General features: G+C 33.1%; 1 long non-coding RNA gene across 1 annotated transcript; it reads left to right on the forward strand.

Moving 5' to 3' along the window:
- Positions 1 to 2819: 2819 nt before the first annotated feature.
- On the forward strand, positions 2820 to 4549 carry LOC110700093. The gene is made up of 3 exons (XR_002507123.1): positions 2820 to 3001; positions 3170 to 3247; positions 4450 to 4549. It is a non-coding gene; the product is annotated as an uncharacterized LOC110700093 (long non-coding RNA).
- The last annotated feature ends 1683 nt before the right edge of the window (positions 4550 to 6232 follow it).

Consider the following 6232-nt stretch of genomic DNA (forward strand, 5'->3'; position numbering starts at 1 on the left):
AGTACATCAAGGCCACATCCCCAATCATGTAGCCATATAAGTTGTTAAACTCATTTTTCTCTTCCTCTACCTCGGCGGCAGTATTTTCGGCTTGTTGTTTAGCCGATTGAGGTTTGGGGGTGTAGGAAATATTTAAAGCATCCCAAACTTGAGCCCCGCTGTGATTATACATTTAAGAATGGTGGCGCCCAAAATGAAGGCAGCTAGAGCAAAAGAGTCGCCAACAAGTTTTAGGAACTTGTAAACTGTTCATAAGGTGAAGGTTACACCCCTTCACGATCCATGAGATCGCTAACTCAATAGTGGTCAAGAACCGTGACTAAATATTCGGTGATGAAGGTAAAAATCCAACCTAAAAGAGATTAAACCTGCCCTAAAAATAGCCCTCTACTTTATTCTTCTCGTACTCATGTGCACCTTTTGACTAACATGCAATCATTAGATTAATCCTAAATTTGTTTAATCTATGTTGGTTGAATATTAATGCACGAACAAATCTATTACTGGCGATTACTTGAATTATAATCATATTAACCTAAACAAGATTATTAATTATCTTATTAAGCGTGATTACAAGTACAAATTCCCTTTAATTATGCAAAAAAGGCGTGATCAAGCGATAACAATAAAAATAATGTGATAATATCAAGAAACATGATAATAACAATCATCATCATAATAATCCCAATCTCAAAACATAATAGTATTAACAAGATCTTAGGCATGAAACTAACAAGATTGATAACAAATCCTAACATGTCCCTAAAAATAAGGAATTGTAGACACCCATTTGTGTCTCCTCAAAACCAAACCCAGTGATGAGTACCTTTCACGTCGAATCATAATCGAATGAAGTGAAAGTGTGGAAAGTTTAGAATTGCGGATAGTTTTAATTTGTTTTCTTTTCTCTCTGTTTTTGAAAACCTATTTTAAAGAAAACAGCCAAATCCTATTTGTTTGGTTCATAGAAAGGGTCCAATAATGATGTAGTTTGATGGGGCTTGAAAAGAGCTTTCCAATAATATATTATAAGCCCAATTCCGATGAATAATGGGGAAGTTATGGCCAAATTACTAAATTGAGCCCGGTTTGAGCCTTACATGCGGCCCAATGATCTAAAGGAGGGCCTAATATGGATTTATCATTCCTAATGCAATTAGGAATGGTTTTAGTCTTCTAGATTCTGCTATAAGGTTCTTTTCATTCCTAATTCAATTAACATTGATAAATTGACTTTTGTTGACTTTTTGGAGTTTTAATCAGAATAAAAGAGTGTTTTTAAGGAAACTACAATTTTGTCCTTATGTACGGCTAAATTTTATCTGAATTTAGAAAACCCATGAAATAATTAATTAGCGCCTAACGCCAGTCATTAGCGCCTAACGCTAGCGTTATCCCCTGGCGCTAATGTTCAGCGCCTGGCGCTAACTTTGTTTTTTCACGTCGAAACTCTAATTTGTTTTTCTATCTTTTTGGCTGATTTTCTCTATAAATAGCCTCCTAAAAACTTCGTTTTTCATAATCTACAATCACCAATTCTCTAATTCTCTTCTCTCTCAAAGCTTATTTTCTCTCTTTTCTAAGCCAACCTTTTTATATACAAAAATTCCGCATTCACAAGACTAAGAAACACGTAGCATTGTTCGAAGTAGCCTTCGCCCTAGACGTGAAAGGTTTAATTTCTGAGGGTTTGGTCCCAAATCTCTATTTCAATTATTTAATTTAACTCTTTGTTTATTATTTTCCTTGAAGTTACTAACGTGTGTATTTTGTTATTAGAAACAGGTACGAGGCATCCAAGTAAGTGCTTTAATGGTTTTTATTGATATGTAGAAATCATGCTTAGGTTGTTATTATGATTCCTAGTGTCATGTTAGGGCGCTTTGATCTTCCTAGTATCATGTTTAGGCTAATAACTAAAAAAATGCTAATATCAAGTATGATTAAAAGTATGATGCCTTTTATATTCTTCCTGATATTTATGATTGCTAGTATCATGTTAGGGTTAAAACTTTGATTTTTATTGTTTAGTGACATGCTAGGGTTTGTTATTAACTTTGTTAGTATCATGCCTATGATCTTGCTATTATAATGCTTTATTTTTAACATGAACATGATTATGATGATTATTATAATTATTGTGATTTATTATGTTGCTTGATTTTATTTATTGTAATTGCTTGGTCACACCTTTTATACATGTTTAAAGGGAATTTTGTACTTGTAATCACGCTTAATATGATAATTAATAATCTTGTTTAGGGTTAATTTGATTATAATTCAAGTGATCGCCAATAATAGATTTATTTGTGCATTAATATTCAACCAACATAGATAAACAGGTCTAGGGTTAATCCTATTGATTGCATTTTAGTCAGAAAGCGCACATGAATACGATCAGAATAAAGTAGAGGCCTATTATTAAGGCAGGTTCAATATCCTTTAGGTTGGATTTGTATCTTCATCCCCGAACTACCAGTCATGGTTCCAGATCTATTGGAGTTGACGATCTCCTAGATCGTTAAGGGGTGTAACCTTTACCCTGTGAACGGTTTACAAGTTCGTAAAACTTGTTGGCGACTCTTTTGCTCTATCTTCTTTCCCTTTACTACTACAAATCCCTTGCTTTTTGGATGCTATTGGGTTGAGGCTGTGTATGAGGTGTCAGCGGAAAAAAAAAATTCCGCTTTTTTTTCGACGCTTTTATGTGTCGAATCAATTTCTTGGCGTTAAAAAGCGTCGATAGCTTCGTATGGTTTGCACGTGACACAAGTATTAGAAACCGCCTTATATCCACGAGGATACCCATAGTCCCACACGCATAACACTCTTTCTCTCTCTCTCTCTCAGATCTCGGCACTTCAACACAAATTAACCCTAATTGTTTTTTTTTCCTTCATTTTTATACGATCTCAGTTCATCTGTTGATCAAATCGCTGCGGATTAAGTGGAAGCCATGATATAATTTTCTTCCTCTCCTTGTTAATTTCTTCAATTTAAGGTAATTTCATTCTTCTCCTCATCACTTTCCAGGATTTTGTGCTAAAATACCATTCTGATTTAATTTGTTATATTTGATTGTTGTGAAATAGCATTGAATTTCTTGATATTCTATTCAATATTTTCATCCACTGAAACAAATTTCTCCTTTTCACATTCCATTTCCCAGAAACTCCAATTTCGCTTGTTTTTGTTCAACTCCATCTATGTCACCTTCGTCGTCGCCGGTGCTTTCGTTGGTGAACGGGTACGCTTTCTTCGATATTCTTTGATTTCAATTTTCTTTCCTGGTTTTCTGATCTGATTTAATTTGTTGTTCTTCCATGTTTGTGCTTTGTAATTGTTGCGGTTTTTTTTTTTTTTTTGTTATTTGTAATTCAATTTGATGATTTATGAGTTCCTGGATCTGATTTAACTAATTGTATAATGATGTGAGGATCGATTTTGATTTTTGCAAAAATTCCTCAACTCTACCATAGGAGGTATATCAGTTTTTACATAAAATCATTTGTTTAAGGATTAGGGTAAAGCGGATCTACAATATCTAAGTTATTGAGTTAGCCAATTAATTTATCTTATAATTAGGAATTACCCTATACGATCAGATGTCTAGAAAAGATGGGATTTGTAAAAATCCTGTACACCGTATTATCTTTCTAGGATTTAAATCTCGATATTTAAAATCCTTTAGTTGGAGGATTTGTTGGAATATTCAAAATTTAGAAAGTACTTAATTAGTCCATGAAGCAATTTAAGGTCAAACAGTAAGTTTAATGGTTTAGGCACAAAGCACCAGAGAGCGTTTTTCCAGTTCTGTTGTGCCAATTTGTCAAACACTCAAACTGCTTTCATTGAGTTTTTGCCTTTTGGTTGGAAGATAAGATAATACACAAATGATGTTGGTGTTGTTAGTCCGCAACTCAATTAATTATGCCTTTCTAGTTTGGTGTTTGATTGATATGGACTGTCAAAACATAACTTGTTTCTAACGCTAAAGAGTATGCAGTAAATGGATGCAAAAAGTTATTGCCGAGTGATAAAAATGGATTTGATCTTACCCTTGTTTGCATTGTATGTGGTTTCCACTGTGACTTGTGTTTCCATGTTACATTATATGTAGAATGAAATGAGAGGTGACTACAATTTATATGATGTGTATTTGGTGTAAAATAGGGGTTATTTTGTCCATTTTCTAAAATAAGCATTATACTTATGTTGCTAAGACTCAGATATGAGTGTCTAGCCTAACTGAAGTTTCAGGTGTAAAGCTGCAAACTTCCATCACTTATTCCCCTAGCTTCCCTCTCTCCATTAAACAGAAATGTATTCTTTGCACTTTGTTCAATTCATTGCAGTTTTCATGCATTGTGATTTTGATTTCTCCAAACTGCTTTATATGCTTTTGCATAATCTACTATCAATGACGCTGACTTGTTGAGTTTCTTGCAGATTGTGAACCAGATGAACACCAGAGCACTAGGTGAAAAAAGGGCTTTGGCAGCGGTTCAAACCCGGTCTAAGGCACCGGTTTGAACCGCTGCCTATGTGGGGGGTGCCAAAAGCCCTCTTGTTAGCACCGGTTCAAAACCGGTGCCATATGCTCAATTAGGCACCGGTTAACCAGTGCCTTTAACTGCTCTCCCGCCATTTTTTTTTTTGTGGTAAGCTATTTTAGGCACCGGTTGGTGCCTAACCGGTGCCTATTCAACAGATTTTTTTTTTCCATTTTTCGTGCAATAATATTCTAAAAAAAACCTGTTTCTCGCAATAATAATAACCTGTAAGTCCAGCAATTATATTAAATATAATAATTAATAATATTATTATTATAATAACTAATATTAATAATATTATTAATTATAACAATAAGATACAAAAATAATATTAAAAAAAAAGAATTCAATTATATATATATATAAATATTCCCAAACGCAATACAAAAAAAAAAAGTTGCTTACATATACAAATAATAGTAAGTAAATATATAATGAATAATAAGTTATATATTTCAAAAGTTAACATAAATAATTTACAATTACAATGTCATTTATATGTTGAAGGTGATAAAAGACGCCAACATGTCACGAACTTCATTAAGGTCCTTGATTGTCAACGGACCATCCTTTTGGACCTTGCAAAACTTGAAATACAAAAACATTATGTTAAAATTAATAAATTAGGCAAAACAACATGTATTTTATCAAATATTACCTATATGACTTCTATGTAGCCCATTTCCTACATTACTTATCAAATGAAATATTTCTTTCTCATAACATGTCAATGTTGGGTAGTTGTATGTGTGTAAGCCCTAAAATTGTATAGAAGAGCATTTTATTAAGGTTTATGATGTTTTTTACTCAAAATGGACCGAATATGGCCTATATGACTTTACTTTGCCCATTTCCTACATTTCTTATTAAATGAACTTTATTTATGTCATAACATGTCAATATTATCTAGTTATAGGTGTATAAGGAAAGAAATCACATCAAAAGAGCATATTAACACAAAATGGCCCTAATATGGCCCATATGACTTCTATTCAGCCCATTTTCTACCTTTCTTGTGAAATGGCTTTTTTTCTCATAAAATGTCATTGTTGGGTAATATTAGGTGTCTAAGGCTAGAAATCACATCAATATAGCATTTCAATAAGTTTAACAACGCATTTTACTCAACATGGCCCAAATAGGGCCTATATGACTTCTATGTAGCCCATTTCCTACATTACTTATCAAATGAACTATTTCTTTCTCATAACATGTCAATTTTGGGTAGTTGTATGTGTGTAAGCCCTAAAATTTTATAGGAGAGCATTTTATTAAGGTTTATGACGCTTTTTACACAAAATGGCCCGAATATGGTCTATATGACTTTACTTTGCCCATTTCCTACATTTCTTATTAAATGAACTTTATTTATCTCATAACATGTCAATATTATCTAGTTATAGGTGTATAAGGAAAGAAATCACATCAAAAGAGCATATTAACACAAAATGGCCCAAATATGGCCCATATGACATCTATTCAGCCCATTTTCTACCTTTCTTGTGAAATGGCTTTTTTTTTTTGTCATAACATGCCATTGTTGGATAATATTAGGTGTCTAAGGCTATAAATCACATCAATATAGCATTTCAATAAGTTTTAGGACTTACCTCATCAAGCTGTTGAGTGTCCGTATAATGAGTCACAATGTCAAGCATGAATCTCATCACATACAAAGC

This window comes from Chenopodium quinoa, unplaced genomic scaffold (assembly GCF_001683475.1).
Source record: "Chenopodium quinoa cultivar QQ74 unplaced genomic scaffold, ASM168347v1, whole genome shotgun sequence".
Classification (NCBI taxonomy): Eukaryota; Viridiplantae; Streptophyta; class Magnoliopsida; order Caryophyllales; family Amaranthaceae; genus Chenopodium; species Chenopodium quinoa.